Below are 18,575 nucleotides of genomic sequence, written 5' to 3'. Positions count from 1 at the left end.
TAAGACTCTTGAGAGACTACGGAGCTCCATCTGTTCAAGGATTTTAGCTCAGTGTCATTAGACCTACAGTGGAAGCCAATAACTTTGAATTAAAACCAGTATGGCTTCAAATGATTCAACAAACCGAGTTTCTGGGTTCACCAACAGAAGATCCACATTATCACCTCCAGTGCTTTCTTGCCCTTTGTGACACATTTAAGATGAATGGAGTGTCTTATCAAGCCATAAGACTCAGAGCATTTCCATTCTCCCTTCGAGACAGAGCAAGGAAGTGGTTACTTTCTCAACCAGCTGGAATGTTCACCACTTGAAAAAACCTCTCATAAGCTTTTCTAGCAAGGTATTTTCCACCTGCAAAGACTGTAAAACTAAGACTTGATCTCAACATCTTCAGACAAAAGGAAAGTGAATCACTCTATGACGCATGGGAAAGATATAAAGACCTATAGAGGGAATGTCCACACCATGGCATAGAGGATTGGCTACTTGTGCAAAATTTCTATAATGATTTACTACCCTCTACAAAGAGCACAGTTGATTCAGCTACAGAAGGTGACTTAATGGAGAAAACAGTGACACAAGCACTTGAACTTCTATAGAGGGTTGCATACCATAATTATGAGTGGTCAAATGAAAGAGGAAATGCAAAGAGAACAGCAGGAGTCCTGGAAGTGCACGCCCTAAGCATGATGAATGCTCAATTTGATCAGCTCACAAGGAGGCTTGATAAAATGCAAGCCAATGCAGTAGGGATGAATACTCAACATGAGGACAGCTATGGAGGAGGATATTCAGAATATAACAGCTTTAACGAACCCTCTACAGAACAGATGAACTATGTGAATAATGGAGGAAACTTCAATCAAAGATAGCCTAACAATCTATATTCAAACACTTATAACCCTGGATGGAGGAACCACCCAAATTTCTCATGGTCCAATCAACAGAACCAACCAATAAACAAGCAACAGGGGTACAACCCGCTAGCACCCCTTGGATTTCAAAACAGAGGCCAAAACTTTGCACAGCCACCATTGTCTCCTCAACCTGAACAACCTGAACCGAAGATGACCATGGAATCCATGATGGAAGGGTTCCTAGTAGCTCAACAACAACAGAATGAATTGATTAAATAGCTGACTTCCAGAATTGACCAACTTGCTACCCATAACAAGATGCTAAAGAATCAAATTGCTCAGTAAGCAAGTTCTTCAAGTAAGGTTGCTGGTAAACTGCTTAGTCAACCGGAGATGAACCCAAGGGAGCATTGTAAGGCAGTTACATTGAGGAGTGGGAGAACTCTAGTATAATCAGAGAAAGAACCAACAGATGAGACTTTAGAAAAATCTAAAAGTCAAGCAGAGAAAAAGGAGGGAGAAGCCAAGAAAGATCAGGAAGAGGAAGTAGGGAAGAAAAAGAAGTTACCAGAGCCATACCAGCCTCCCCTGCCTTTTCCTCAGAGATTTCAAAAAGCAAAATTGGACAAGCAGTTTGGGAAGTTTTTAGAAGTTTTACAGAAACTTTATATCAATGTCCCCTTCACTGAAGCACTCTCTTAGATGCCATCCTATGCCAAATTTCTTAAGGAAATTCTGTCAAAGAAAAGAAAGCTGGAAGACTATGGGACAGTAGCTCTAACAGAGAAATGCAGTGCCATACTACAAAACAAACTGCCTCTAAAGTTGAAAGATCTAGGAAGCTTCTCCATACCCTACCTCATTGGCAATAAGAAAATAGACAAGACCCTCTACGATCATGGGGCAAGCGTGAGTTTAATGCCTCTATCAATATGCAAAAAGCTGGAGATCGGAGAGCTGAGGCCCACGACAATCTCATTGCAATTGACTGATTGATCTATTACATATCCAGTGGGCATACTTGAGAACATTCCTATCAAAGTGGGCAAATTCTTCATTCCAGTAGACTTTGTTGTCCTTGAAATAGAAGAAGATGTTCAGATCCCTATCATTTTGGGGAGACCATTCTTGGTAACCGCCGGAGCCATCATAGACGTAAAAAATGAGCGACTAACCCTAAAGCTAGCAGAAGAAGAAGTGGAATTCAACTTGTTCTACACAATGAAACACAAATGCGAACCTGATGAATGCTTCAAGGTTAACATAATTGACAAATAAGTTGAAGAGGAATTTCATAAGACATATCCTAAAGATCCTCTTGAAGCATGTATTATGCACAGCCACACAATGAATGATGAAAACACAGAAATATCAGCCTGTGTACAATAGGTAGTAGCTCATCCACCCTTAACACCCCTAGCTAAAGCCTCCGAGATGGAGGAGTTAAAGGAGGAACAACCCAAGATCAAGCTCTAGGAAAACACTAAGCAGGTAGAGCTTAAACCTCTCCCGTCCTCGCTAAGGTATGCATTTCTGGACTCAAACTCTAAATATCCTGTTATAATTAATGCTAGCCTGTCTAAGTTAGAAAAGAAAAAATTGTTAAGAGAACTTAGGATCCATAACAAGGCCATAGGGTATAAAATAGAAGGCCCAAAAGGAATCAACCCCTCGATTTGCATGCATAGGATACCCATGGAATAAAACAGTAAACTCACTATCGAGCACCAAAGAAGACTTAACCCAAACATGAAAGAAGTAGTCAAGAAAGAAATTTTAAAACTATTAGATGCATGTATCGTATACCCAATTTCTGATAGTAAATGGGTTAGTCTAGTACATGTAGTTCCTAAGAAGGGTGGGACAACTATTATCTAAAATTCAAACAATGAACTAATCCCTACTAGGGTAGTCACTGGTTGGCGAATGTGAATAGATTATAGGAAATTGAACAGTGCTACCAGAAAAGACCATTTTCCTCTCCCTTTCATCGACCAAATGTTAGAAAGGTTAGCAAAACACTCTTATTTTTGTTATCTAGATGGGTATTCGGGATTCTTCCAAATTCCCATTCACCTAGAAGACCAAGAAAAGACCATATTCACTTACCCTTATGGAACATTTGAATATAAGAGAATGCCTTTTGGTCTTTGTAATGCCCCTGCTGCCTTTCAAAGATACATGATGGCTATTTTTTTCTGATTATATTGAAAATATCATGGAAGTTTTTATGGATGATTTTTCTGTCTATGGAACTACTTTTGATGATTGCCTAGCTAATTTATCTAAGGTATTGCAAAGTTATGAAGAATCAAACCTGATCCTAAATTAGGAAAAATGCCACTTCATGGTAAGGGAAGGTATAGTTTTGGGACATTTGATATCAGAAAGAGGAATTGAGGTTGATAAGGTAAAAATTGAGATCATTGAAAACATGCCACCACCAATATCAGTCAAGGGAGTGCGAAGCTTTTTGGGACATGCAGGGTTCTATAGAAGATTCATTAAAGATTTTTCCAAAATAGCTAAGCCACTTACCAACCTGTTAAGCCAAGATGTTCCCTTTCATTTTGATGAAAATTGCCTTGTTTCTTTTAATAGGATCAAAGAAGCCCTGATCTCAGCACCAATAATGCAGCCACTAGATTGGGAGCTACCATTCGAGGTGATGTGTGATGCGAGTGACTTTGCAGTTGGAGCGATGCTTGAGCAAAGAAAAGATAAAAAGCTCTATGCCATTTATTATGCTAGCAAGACACTCGATGACGAGCAAATCAATTATGCTACCACAGAGAAGGAATTCCTAGCAGTAGTATTTATAATGGATAAATTCAGATCTTACCTAATTGGGTCAAAAGTCATTGTATTCATAGATCATGCTGCAATCCGGTACCTTTTGAACAAGAAGGAAGTAAAACCAAGGTTGATTCGATGGATTCTACTCTTGCAAGAATTTGACCTTGAAATCAAGGATAAAAAGGGATCCAAAAATGTAGTGCCTGGCCATCTTTCCAGGCTGAAATTGGAGTACACAGGAGACTTTGAGGATTTGCCAATTGATGACTCATTTCCTAATGAGCAATTACTTGCATTCTCCAAGGCTCCATGGTACACTGACTTTGTTAATTTTCTTATATGCAGGGTACTGCCTCCAAACATTACTTATCAGCAAAGGAAGAAATTCCCATATGATGTGAGATATTACATATGGGAGGAACCTCTACTGTATAAAAGATGCAATGATGGGCTGATAAGAAGATGCATACCAGAGGAAGATATGGAATGTATCCTTCATCACTGCCATTCATCACTATATGGAGGACATTTTGGCACCTCAAAAATAACAGCCAAGATCTTGCAAGCAGGATTTTGCTGGCCTTATTTGTTTAAAGATGTGAGATCCTTTATCCTAACTTGTGATCAATGCCAAAAATAGGTAACACTTCAAGTAGGAATGAAATGCAACTACATGGTATACTTGAGGTAGAATTGTTTGATGTATGGGGGGTAGACTTCATGGGCCCATTCTCCTCTTCCCATGGAAACAAGTATATTCTGGTTGGTATTGATTATGTGTCAAAATGGGTAAAAGCAATAGCCACACCAACCAATGATGCTAGAGTGGTCACATGGTTCCTTAAGAAAAATATCTTCATAAGATTTGGCACACCTCAAGTAATAATCAGCGATGGAGGAAGTCACTTCTTTAACCAATAATTCGAAACACTAACAAAAAAGTATGGAGTGACTCACAAGGTGGCCACACCTTATCATCCTCAAACCAGTGGCCAAGTAGAAATCTCAAACAGGGAACTGAAGCGGATTTTAGAGAAAACTGTAAACAGATCTAGGAAGGACTGGTGCTTGAAGTTAGATGATGCACTGTAGGCATACCGCACTGCATATAAAACCCCAATTGGCACAACACCCTTTCGACTGGTTTATGGAAAATCATGCCATCTCCTTGTCAAACTTGAGCATAAAGCTTACTAGGCAATTCTGATCCTAAACTTTGACCTCAAGGCTACTGGTGAAAAAAGGCTCCTACAGTTGAATGAGTTTAAAGAAATCCGACAGGATGCATACGAAAATGCCAAAATCTTCAAGGATAAAACCAAAAGATGGCATGATAGGCGCATGGCAAGGAAAGAAATAATAGAAGGAGATCTTGTCCTGTTATTCAACTCTAGATTGAAACTCTTTCTAGGGAAGCTGAAATCAACATGGTCTGGACCTTTTAAGGTCACTCAAGTCTTTCCACATAGAGCAGTAGAAGTGTGGAGTGAAACTTCAGGAGCATTTAAGGTTAATGGGCAGAGGCTGAAGCCTTACTTTCAGGGAGAACTCATAGAAATGGGAGTCAATTACACCCTCAACCATCATACTAACAGACCATAAACAAGCAAAGTCCAGCTAAAGACTATAAACAAGCGCTTTTTGGGAGGCAACCCAAGTTTTTTTTCTGAATTTTTCTTCTTTTCCTTTTTCATATTGATTTTTTGCTTCATACTCATTAGTATTTCATTTTGTAGGACCTTTTGGAAAAAGAAAAAAAAAAGGGAGTAAAGAACAAAAGAGGAGAGGAATCACCAAGTTAGAACCACAAAAGAGAAGATTGAACAAAACCTGGAAAGTAGCTCTATTTGCTAATCTTTGCATCCATTTTATGTGTTGTGATAACAAAAATTTTCATTTGGAAAAAATTTGGAAAATCAGAAAGTACACAGGTCGTGTACTAGTTTCACACGCCCTGTGTAACTTTCTAGAAGTCTATAAATTTCTTGCGATTTTAGCTCTGAGGGAAATAGAAAGTTACACGGGTCCATAGCCCAAGTTACACGAACCGTGTAATATTGCTAGAGGAATAGCTTGAAGACAGAAAGTTACACGGGTCCTCTTTGTACTTGACATGGGCTGTGTAACACGTCCAGTAAAGTAACTCGAGAGGCAGTAAGTTACACGGGTCCCAGAGCTTCATTTATACGGTCCATGTACTATGATAGAATTTGAAATTTCTGGGCAGAAATTTACATGGCCCTACATATTGGGACCCGTGTAGTGATACATGACTAGTGTATCATGTCACAGACGCGACTCCTGGAGTGCAAAATCCATGAAACGAAGAGTCCTAATAGCTTTTTAAATGCACCCCTCGCATTAAAACCGTTCATAAAGGTAAAACCCTTCATCTCCACCCTTCCTAGTCTATAAAAACCCCTCAAATTTCTCCTCCCTTCACTAAACCCTACTATTCTCCTTCCTAAAAACTCATCAATGGCCCCTACAAAGAGATCTACGTGAAGAATGGCTCTTCCTTAAGGCACGGAGGGGAATCCTCACCTTATCCCCCTCAGCCGGCATCCCAATGCCCAAGAATAAGGGTAGCCTCTCCTCAACCCTCTCAACCAGCCCATCCTCCACCACGACACCAACCATAAGCCGTTCCCCAATCGGAAATCTCCATTCCTTGGGGATTCTGTGATGATGCCCACAAGGTAATGTGCACCCGGCTTCACACCCGAAAAATAAGCTCCATAAAATACATGAATTTTGCACTGCTGGAGCAAATCGGGCAGCAGAATGAGATCAACAGGCTACTCGATAGCATCGGGTGGACAAGGTTCACCCAACTCCAGTTCCCAGCATATCGGGACACCGCATTGGAGTTTTTGGGCAGTTTCAAGGCCACCTTATGGCCTATCAACAGGGAAGACAGAGGCAGAATTGAATTTCGCCTCTTGGATGTCGACCGGGTAATGAATATAGATGAGTTTAATGCCATCTGTGGCTTTGACAGCGCCGACTACCAAGAGATGCCTAAGAACCGCATGCTTTATAACAACACCAACTTCTGGAGTTCCATTGCCCCGAACACGGAGTCGTATAATTCCAGCAAGTCCAAATCTATGGGAATCACAAGTCCAGCCCTATGCTACATGTATCGGTTCGCAGCCCACACCATCATGGGCCGTGGTGATAGCCTTGGCATGGTAAACGCAAATGAGCTATTCTTCTTGTGGTGTATGGTCACTGAGCAGCGCTGCAGCACTAGCTTCTTTTTGTGCAACCACCTCCGCCACTTCTGTCATCAGCCTACTGGGCACATCATGCTTGGTGGCTTTATCACAACTATCATGCTCCACTTCGGATTCATTCTAGGACATCAAGGCTGCATTCTATCACTAGAACATCAAGAATAGATCAAACCATCTGCATAGCCATGGGGATATGTAATAAGGTGGGCAACACCCGCTACCTGCTGGATGCCGAAGGGAATGCCATCCCTCAGAGAGATGAAGCACAAGAAGGACCTGGCGAGACTTCGTAGCCACAAGCGGAAACTCAAGAGCCTATGTTTCAGGAGTCTCCTGCTCGAGTGCCTCCATACACACCACCACCCATAGATCTGATACTCGCATACCTATAGTGCATGGAGACCACAATCAATAACAGGATGCGAGCAATCGGGGACAGCCTCCAGGAAGCCCACAACAAGTTGGACATGCTATTGGAGAGGGTCGATGAAGAGGAGCCAGCATCACCAGCATCACCATCATCACCATCAGAGACCTTTTAGACCTAGAACTATAGGATAGGTTCTTTATTGTAAAATCTTGAATACCTTAGTCCTAGATTGCAATCATAGGTCTCTTTTATTTGCTTTATGTCCAAACTTTTCAATACTTAATAAATAATATGCTTTCTTATAATTTGTGTACGTTTTCTCTAATTTTGCATATTATTTTAACATTAAGGACAATGTCCGGTTTGAGTTTTGGGGGGGGGGGGTTACAAGTGCAGTGCATATCATTACATTATTTAAATTCATCTGTAGAATTCTTGTGTATCAAAATTCCAGAAACCAGAAAATTTTTAAAAATTTTTGAAAATTTTGAACTATAACCAATTTCTAGTAAGCTAATAATTGGACTCCACGGGATAGAGGAATGAACGTATCTGGATAGGCCAAAAAGGATTCTAACATGTTGTCTGTGAAAAACCTAATCTCTTTAGTGGAAATAGACTAGCTAAACCCCTTCATAGCCATTAATCTGCCACATTGAACTTGTGAAATTAGGAGAATTTTTTTTTTTTTTAAATACAAGCAAACCTAAGAATGCTTTAGCAGCTCTAAAACATGTCTCTTTGACCTATCAAGGCAAAATCCTAGCATATGCTTGATGAAGAAATGATTAAGACATTCTTTGCTATAACCTCACTAAGCCTTAGTCACCCCTAATTAAAATGTATATCCCTTGAAGCCTATATTTATCCCTTTGATTTTCCTTACTTACCCATATTATTTACCTAGCCCCTAGCCTAAACACATACCTACCCTTTTGAGGAAGCTAAATGCATAAGTAAAAAGTATATTAAAGTGAAAAAAGAAAATAGAGAGAGGATGAAGAACTTGAGAAAGAGTGCAAGTGTGAAATTGAAACCAAAGAAAAGTCTGCCTTCCTAACCCAACAAAAGCAATGAGTTTGGGGGAGAAGACAAAAAGGGACTTAAATAAATAAATAAATAAATAAGAAGAGAAAAAGAAAGTCTCAAGAATCATGGAAGCATGCTTGGCACTATAAAAACTAAAAGTCCCTCCTCTCCATACAAAATCAGTAGAATAAACTTAGTATACTTGATATTTTATGCATACATGCTATCCTTATATTTGCATTCCCTATAAACCTTTCATTGGCAATCAAGTCATTATCCCTTTAGCCCCATTACAACCATTTTAAAGACTTTTGTTCTTTTGAAAAGTGTATGCTGCATCAATGGAGATAGGAAATTGAGATATGCCTATGGAGTTGGAATTGAGTTACTTCATCACAATTATTCACAAAAAAGGAAAATTTGGGGGAGTAAGTTTTTCTCAAGTTTACCTTGATAAAACAGGTTATTTGTGACTTATTAATGGCCTTGCAAAGAGAAATAATTAGTTTAAGCACTAAAAAGGAGGTGAAGTTCTAAACAAGCAGCTATTAGAACCCTTATGCCTTGGAAGAGGGTAATTGGTATGAAGGTTGGAGGAGTTTAATTTTGTGCTTATTAAATTGTTGGTTATATTCCTAAGTATCCCCTGAAATGTGTTTTAAAACAGAGTTTTGTTTTTCTTGAGGACAAGCAAAAGTTTGAGTTTTGGGGTGTTTGATGCACTTGAATTGTATAGATGTTTTTAAGCACAATTGTATACTATCTCCTAGCAATTAGGTAAGTAATCTCATGTATAATAGTTGATTTCATTAGCTTTTGTAATTTCTATTATCAAGCCCTTAATTCCATATTTTCTGCATCATTTCAGATGTTTGGGTGAAGTCCCAGAGTATAGGAGTGCAAAAGGTAAGCTTAGAGAAGTCAAAAGGCTTAGAATTTTGCTGATATAAAGTACATGGGCTGTGTAAGCCAAGCCACAGACCTGTGTAACCTTCTGCCAGATGAAAACCAGAGAGCCAATGGAGAAACAAAAGTACACGAGTCGTGTAATTGGACCCATGTAATTTGCAGGGACCCGTGTAAGTCTCTGTCGGGCACAAGCTTGAAGAACTTTCTAAGAACAAAAGCACACGGCCGGTGTAACCAGGCCCGTATAGCCAGCACAGACCTGTGTAAGTCTCTGTGCTAATGCAAGACTCCGTAATTCCTCTCCAGTAAGTTACACGGTCCTGGGCCGTGTAGTGACACATGGGCCATGTACCTTGCGGCAGTCAATTTTCAAACCCGAATTCTCGCTCTTGTTTACAGATTTAAATAAGACTCCTAAGGCTTTTGGGACTCAAAATGAACTAACCCTAGAAGAGCTATTATAAATAGAAAGAGAAAACATCCAAAAGAGGGAGGATCCTTTGACAGCACTTTTAGGAGATTTAGAGAGACTCGCATTCTGCACTCTTTCCAGCTGTCTTGAGGAGAAGAATATCAGTATCAAGGGGAGTTCTCTAGCCGAAGTCCCACAAGATCAAAGCTGCAAACTCTCTTTGGTTCCTTCATTCCATCTCCTTAAATGGATTTTATTGTTTTATTTCTTCTATATGATTTCTTTTTACTGTCTTTACCTTTTTATCATGATGTTTGCTGAACTCATGAGTGAGTAGTTTTTATATTCTGGAATTAGGAGAGTAATACTTGTAATCATTGTTATGGATAAACATTAAATTTTATTTATTGGATTTGAGATTTATTCCTTGATTTAATTTCTTGTGATCTTAATGCACGCTATGTGCTGGTACCCACTTAATATTGATTGTAGATATTAATTGAAGGACTGAAAGGTAAAGATTAATATTAGAAAATAAAGATCTTGAACCTAGGAATTCTAACCTAGACATAGGCTGATCCCTTTGTGGAACTTCAAAATTAGTCAAAGACCTTAAGGGATTTTAATTACTTTGATCGCCACGAAAGTCGGGTTTAAGTTAATTAGAATACACCCTAGGTATCTTGAGAGAGGACTTAGGATACCTTAGGACTGATTTCCATTAAGGTAAACGATTCTCAAAACTAGTAAATAAATAAGATAACATCCATAGCAAGATTCAGGTGTGAAATCTTAATTCTGGAATTGTTCCAAAATAGATTTCTTCATTTTAAGTTTATCATTTTAGTGTTTAAAATAGACAACTTCCATTCCTTCATTATTCGATAGCCTAAACAGTCAAAATTACCGTGTAGATTGGTACTTACGAATCAAATTCCTCATGGGAACGATATTGTGCTCATCACTTTATTACTTGTTAGCGATCCGTGCACTTGCAGTGGTTGTAAAACCAACAAACACTCCTATTATGTGCACAAACCACTTCCATGTCTGCCTGTAATCAAGATGAAGATAAATGAGGTTCTTAGCCACATAAGGGATCTCTGATAGTGCCTGATACTCCTCTATTGTTGGTGTCGTATCAATATCGTTAAAGGAAAAGACCCTATAACTGGGGTTCCAAGTAGACAATATGGCTTTCAGTGGAGGAACTTGTACTTTAACCCGTGTTAAGGTGGCAATTTTTCCATACTTTTCCTCAAACTTTGCTTGGGCGTGGATGGGCAGCGATTTCCAACTATTCAACATACCGTCGAGATTGACCATTCTAATTTCAACCTTGTCGGGATCGAATGGGGGCAATAGGTGGACCACTACTTCTATATCCATTTTTCTCATCTGTAAAGATTCTAAGTCGTGAATCAATCTAGACCACTATCAAACGTTCTGTTCTTGTTTTGAAATTTCTTCAGTAGACTGACTCAAAGATGCCATTTAGAGTTTCCCTTGTTTACCTTCTACAAACACTCGATTTATGGCACCTGTAAGAAAATAGATAGATGCATAATTTAGGTAATTTTGAATTATATTGTTAAGGGCAATAATGTCTATACACCTGTCAAAGTAGGAAGGTGTTTAGACTATCCTAACAGCATGATTCAATTACCCTTATATTATAAAAGAAAAAAAAAACCAAAAGATATAGACAGAGTAAGGTGAAAGAAAGTACGTCCCTTTTGCCCTAAAAAAGGTGTCACACCCTACTCCTCTGTAAGGCATAACATGATCCCATAGTATACCTAATGAATTACCAACTCCGTCTACTGATAACCCATTAAATACACTACAAGGGATTTTAAAAACTTTTCTTACTTCTTTTATAGTGGTGAGCACTATTTACAGGTGTTAAAAACTTTTTTTTAACTGAAGTGATAGAACTGACACATTTGACTTATTTGAATGTAAAAATTTTGGCAGAGTGCCATCTGTAATTTGGATAAAACAGTTCTTCAGAAAACCTGTAAAAAGCACTTCAATATATTTTCCAAATCTCAACTCAAATCCACAGTGATTTTTCAAAGACTGAGGTAAAAGAAATATAATACAATTTTTACAAGCCAAAATAACTCATAATTATTTTACAACTTCAATGTATAATTTTTATTTACAACTGCTCAAAACCAACAACAATATGTACATACAGTGAACATACATTACATTACAAAATACAAAATATTGGTATACTCATTATACCCGGTAGTCTCTCGCTGGAGGTACTAGCAGCCTAGTTTGCTGCCCTGTCTGTCTGTCTACCTGCGACAGCAATAAAAAGCTATCGCTGAGACAATGTCTCAGTGGTGCACAACATTAACCAAATACAAATTTAAATCACAATTCATAATTCAAATAAATAGTGGATATTTAAAAACCATAGTTAAATTCAAGACAATACTGTCATCGGAATTTAACACAATATCACAATAAATCTCAGTAATCAAAACATAGTTAAATTCAAAAGACAGTAAATGTTAATAAGAATTTAAACTTCATTTCACAAATTATCAAATCGCATAACAACACAATTTAGTCGAATAATTTAAGAATACAGTGTTGCCAATTCATTCACAACTTAAGCCATGACACAAATTTCCGATCAATGCCGCGTTGTACACCACGACAAAGCAATCACAACCCCACTAATCGAAATCAATGAGGAAGCGAGCTAGCTATATAATGAGTACTCATCCGATCACCTCAACTGGTAAACCAGAGAGGGAGGAAAATAAACGATCACGACTCCATAAATGGAGAAGGAAAATAAACGATCACAACCCCGTAAATGGAGAAGGAATGATATGATACTGTCATGCTAAGTGTGAACACAAAATCAATTCCAAACATTTTATTCAAATGATTCGTGAGAATCCAATAAATTTCCAAAGTTATAATTTCATTCACAAAATGGCAACACAATTCATAATTATCTTTAATTTCCACAAAAACCATTTACAGTGCTTTTCAATCAATAGTATCCATCAAATCATTTACAATGCTTTTCAAGCAATAAATATCCATTCAAACACATTTCCACAATTTAAAACAATAATGTACAAATAGTCATAATTCATTTCAATTGAAAAATTCAAAAGAAATACTGTTGTGCACAAACACAATTTAAATCAATAACATACAATTAATCATATGAAATCTTATTCAGAATAAAATCAGTAGAAAACTAGTTGTGTACAAACCTCTGATGACTGTCTCCTGGTCTGGACTCAGTGTTTCCTTCCCTTTTCCTGAGTCTTTGGTAACTGAGAAACACAATTTGAAGTGTTTCAGTACTAAATTAAATTGTCTCTAACGATAATGTTCGATAAGTAATTCACTGAAGGCTATTATTTGCTTAATCACCTAATATACCGACCTTCGATGCGTTTTAGGTAAATTAGGTTTTTGTGTCATTAATATGTCACATTCGATAGGGTTTTAGGGTTGGTACGTTTTACCAAACTCATTTCCTTGTTTAGTGCATTTTAATGCAACTTGCTGGATTCCGGGATGCTAGTTTGACCTAGCCGGAAGACCTAGTTCCCTCGGTTTTCGGGTTTCAGTCAAAACTACAAACTTGTAGATCTATGTCTTATTACACGCGGGGCAAAATTTCAGGTCATTCTGAGTTATGTAGACCAAGTTATGGTCATTTTACTATTGCTGGTCAAATGGCATCAAATTAGGTCATTTTAGGTCAATTTGGTCAACTTTGGTTCGGCCAGTTTTTGGACCCGAACTTGTGCAAGCTGTTTGACTTGCTTATGGTCATTTCTGGGCTTTGGTGTCTTCATAAGACTTGTAGGTATGGGTCTTAAGTATTCATGGTTAAAATTTCAGGTCAATTGGACCTGTTTTGAGTGAGTTATGGCCTAAACACTAACTACTGCCAAATTGGTCAGTTTTTAGGTTTCACTTGCACTTAATCCGAATTGGTCATTTTCATGTCACCTTGCAAGCATAATTTTGGTATGCTTTCTTAATGAAAGTTGGCACATTTTGTGCCTAGTTTCACCTCCAATTGGTCTCATACCAATCGAAGTTACACATTTAAGGTTATAGGTTAAAATGCATGCTGCCCTTAATTACCTTGCTTAAACATACATCAATGACACATTCACCTTACTATATGTCCACTTCCCTTACCAATTCTGTTTTGGTACATTACCAAAACTATATACCACTTCACTTTAAAGTCACTTTGGGCAGATTACACACATCCTCAATACACCAAATAAACTTAAATTTACAAAGTCTAAGTACAATCACATATACACTAAACATTACTCATTCTTACATACACTTTACACAACCAACCTATATACATATCCATCAATCCTCAATGTCAATATTCTGCCAATACCTTCATGAACTCATACATTTATCAAAGTGTCCCAAGGCTGCCGCAAAGCTTCACCATGCCAAAGTGTCCCACAATTCGTCAACTTCAATCCCCATTGTACAATCACCACATATACATGGAATTTAACTACTAGGACATTAAATCACCCTATTCATCATAATTTCTCATCAAATATATGTAAAATAAATCATCAAATACACAACTCCATGGCTGTCCAAACTGGATATATCAAGAACTCTTCAAACTTGAAAATTTTCTTCACAAAGCACACACCCATAACATGTACACAAAGTTTAACAAAGCAACATTAAAAAATGTAAACTTACCTATGGTTGGAGCTTATTAAACCTTGATTAAACTTCTTGATTTTGGTATCAAGCTCTTCCTTATGATGTGTAGACAATTTTTTATGAAGCTATCTAAGTGATTGGAGTTGAAATGGAGGAGTGGATCAAGCTCATGCAAAAACGGCAATGGAGGATTTTCTTCCTTCTCAAATCGGCATGGATGAATTCATTTGGAGAAGATGAAGTTTCAGCTTGTATTATGGACTTACACCTGCCCCATTATCTTTAGTTTATTCCTTTAGTGGTCCACTTACTCTAATTAATTCATATAATATTTTAAATTCCCATTTATTCCACATTAAACCCTTAATTCTTGCTATTCACTTTAGGTACCACCAAATTAATTTTTCATTTTATTTTCTAAGTGTAATATTATTTATTTTTAATGGACATTTAGGTCAAAAGACAATTCGGGATGTCAAATGACCATAATGCCCTCATCAAGTTACATTCCCGATTTTTCGGTAACACCGGGTTTTGTCTGTTTTTCGATTTCTCACTTTTCTTTGTACTAATTATTTAATTTTTCTTTGATCTTTCTAATGAGATTTATTCTTCAATAAGGGTCTATTTAAGTCCTAAAAATGTTTTCCAGGTTCCCGCATCCGTGGCTAGTCAACGGTCCACGCCGTGACTTCCTGCAAGGCCACCCATCGCTAGGGTTCTCGCCGCTTAACTTGGTTACATTTCTTTGCTATTATTTTTCCTTTGTTTTTCTTGTATTTTCTTTTCTTGTATTTCATTATTTTATGTCTCCTCACTCATATTGAAGTGTAGTTCTAGGCATCCTAGCTGTCCGAACAACACTGGTCACCGGAACAGTAGAACGCACTACCGAACTTAGGGGTGTTACAAAAGGGAAGTCTTAACACCAGGTAGGTGCTATCTAATTGAATGGTTCTACTCTTAAGGATAGCTTACTATAGCTCTTGACTAATGTGATAGTTTAGCTCGAGATCTAGTTTTCTAAAGTCAAAGGTCCCCAAATTGTCTCTACTGTGAACAGTAGAGCCTCATTCCATGGGTATCACAATAAGTGAAACAAGTTCCAATCTGAGCAGAAGCCTTCGGGGTGGAACCCATGGATATCGCTACATGACTCCCTCCTACTTCTTAAAGGTAAGAAAGCTCGAGTATAGGGCTAAAGTGTGTGAGGACAATGTGTAAGTGTCCAGTGTGTGAAGGAGAATATCTACCTCTTTCTTATTTAGGGGAATTTAAACAATGCTTGCTGCAACACATAACAAGTCAAATAATTAAAACAATCAAAATTAAAAAAGAATAATAATAATTTAAATGTTAAGACCTTTGAAATTGCAAGTTATATCACACCTTACCCCTCTGTAAGACATAATATGATCCCGTAGAATACCTAATGAACTATCGAACTTGTGACACCCCTTACTCGTGTACAGTATACCCGAATAAGTAATGCCACACGGTGTACTGGCAAACTCTAATATACCTTACTTAATTTGTGTCATGCTTTTGAAATTAATTTATGAAATATGATTTATTTTAACCATTTATCAAAAGTATTATTTCATTTGAGGTTCCGAAGATTTTAAGGAAAATCCGGCGGAGTACCGGCTAAAAATGGAGAAAACAGTTCTTCGGAACCTGTTAAAAACACTTCCAATATACAATTTCATTCATTCTCTACTCCAATATCATCAATAAAAGTCAATATCAATATCTCAGTAATTTGTCAATTTCAGGTCTCAACAACCTTTTCATTTTTCAAAACATCCCTTTCTCAGGGTTCTCATATATAAACAACCATTAAATACTCAAATTAATACCATACATAACCATAAATCTTTATTATTTACATGAACCTCAAAATACATTACATAAATCCTAAATACATATGAGAAAATAAAAAGTTAATTACAAGATGACAAAATGGCATCTAGTGCCCTACCGATGCAATCGCAGTAGTGAGGTGACACGGACACCGAGCGTAATCGCCGATGGACTCACCTACCTGTGGTCTACTGGGCTCACGATCGGGATCTCCAGTACCTACGCGTGGCAAAAGCAACGCGCTAAGCAATAATGCTTAGTGGTGCAATAATATAATAGAAGAAAATAGCAAAAAAATAAATGTGTATACAATGTGTATGCTTTCTTTGTTTGATCTTGGTATATTCATTAATTCATTAACTTTGTTCACTTTTATTCATTTGGTTGCCCCAAGTAACCTACACTAGACGATCGGATCGATAACGGGTAACCGCACCGGGTACCTAGTACCTCGGCCGTCACACCATCGGTCACATATGCATCTCCGGCAGGCAAATGTAACTAACAAGTCAGAATGATATCAGGCACAAGGCCAAGTCTCAATGCAAAGTTAGAATGGCTAAAAGCCATGAAATCACAGAATGGCATTTTTGCCATGTGCAGTACTGCTAACTGAACCCTATTGGCATGCCAAACTATCCAAACCAATCTTGTTAGGTATACTAGGGCATTTGAAACTCTTAACTTCGTCAATTTGTGAATTTCAGCTTTTTTTTGTGTTACTATTCATCATTGGTCAACAAAAATGTTGACTTTTAGCATAAAAATGTGTACATCAACTTTGGCACTCCCAACATACCACATTTGGTGTTTAAAACTTGTTGGCATTAAGTGTTTTTGCAATTTCAAAGTGTAACCCACACTAGCAGAAAATTTCAGTTTTGGTGCCCTAAATTCACTGTTCCATTGGATACTGTTACTGTTGGAATTTGAAGAAATGTAAAACATGAAAGTTGTTCCTTATTTTGTCTAGTTGAATTTCCTTTTTTGAATCACTCCATTTGGAGTTTTGTAGCTCCAGATATGGCTCAAAAACCCAAGCTGCCCGGATATGCAGTCTGCAGAATTTTACCATATCTACAGTGCATGAACAGTGACTTGAGTCACTTGGTTGAATGGGTTCTGGCCATAATTTGGGGTAGGTTCCTTCATGAAAGTTGTTTGTCTATGTCTTAACTTATTGCTGTAAAAATTTCAGACCAATTGACCAAATCTACAGTAACTTATGGCCAAATGAACAGTTACTGTTCATTTGGCAAATTCTGCAGAATTCAGTTTCAGGGTTCCGGATTGTGGCTGGGTTTTGACCCTTTTGCTTTGGTCTTTTGGGCATGCTTTCTTCAGCAAAAATGTGCCATTATAAGCCTAGTTTCATGTCCAAATGGCCAAACACCAATTGGACCACCACTGCCCAAGTTATGGCAGTGCAAAGGGACTGAAATTTCAGTCCCTATGCTGCTGTCCATAGGGCAGTTTATACCTTCACCTTTCCATCCCATTTTTCAGTTCTAATTAGGGTCAACCTACCTAAAATGGTCACTAATTGACCATTAAAAAGTCCTCTAACCATTTCCAAGGCTAATTCACAATTTCACCATCCTAAACCCTAATGTTCAACTAAATTTACTCATACACTTTGATTAACATACTTACTTAAGTCTCCATGCATGTTAATACTTTAACCATGATTTCCAACCATTCTAAGCTTATCAAACAATCAACCTCAATCTCCCATAGGGCTGCCTAAATTCTTGGTAGAGATACACATGGATTTGTTTCATTATTTCATAATTTTTCATTCATTGCAAGCATAGATCATGGAACTAATGGGTTTTAAACTTCATATATGCACTAACCTCACTTAGGGCAGATTTTTCCAAGCTTCTAAACCTCACTTTCCTTCTTCTTCTTGGCTGCCAAGAGCTTCTCCAAGTGATATGGTCAAGGTTTAATGAAAGGGGTTAGGGTTTAGTGGTGAAATGAAGGAAGAAAGTAAGCTTTGGTTGAAAATCAATGGAAGTTTGGCTATGGGATTTGAGAGCTACGGGTGAGCTCTTTGTGAAGGTGAGGGCTGCTGGAAATTTTAGTGATTTTGGTCTTCATTTTGACTCTTTTAAGTGGTTTAAGAAGGCTTGTCAAATTTTGATTGGTTGGGGGTATGTTAATGACATCACATTATGTCAAAATTGGCTTTTTATTTCATTTTTCTTTCCTTTTCTTTTCTACCACATTTCAATTTAATTTTTAGCAATATTTATTCATATTTTGGGTCATAATAATTATTTACTTAACTGGACAAGTCGGCCAAAAATCACCTCTGAAGGCGAAATGACCAAAATGCCCTCCGTTTGGCTTAACGGGTCAAAATTGTTTGTACCGATTGAAAAATTTTTCTA

At 37.7% G+C, this 18,575-nt stretch overlaps 1 non-coding gene across 1 annotated transcript; it reads right to left on the bottom strand.

Annotated features, from left to right (window-relative positions):
* Positions 1-365: 365 nt before the first annotated feature.
* Positions 366-472, bottom strand: LOC131183574 (small nucleolar RNA R71). Its single transcript, XR_009151619.1, has one exon. It is a non-coding gene; the product is annotated as a small nucleolar RNA R71 (small nucleolar RNA).
* Between the last annotated feature and the right edge of the window lie 18,103 nt (positions 473-18,575).

This window comes from Hevea brasiliensis, chromosome 9 (genome assembly GCF_030052815.1).
Source record: "Hevea brasiliensis isolate MT/VB/25A 57/8 chromosome 9, ASM3005281v1, whole genome shotgun sequence".
Lineage (NCBI taxonomy): Eukaryota > Viridiplantae > Streptophyta > Magnoliopsida > Malpighiales > Euphorbiaceae > Hevea > Hevea brasiliensis.
Note: the sequence above shows the minus strand (reverse complement) of the source record. Positions and strands in the feature narration are given on the sequence as shown.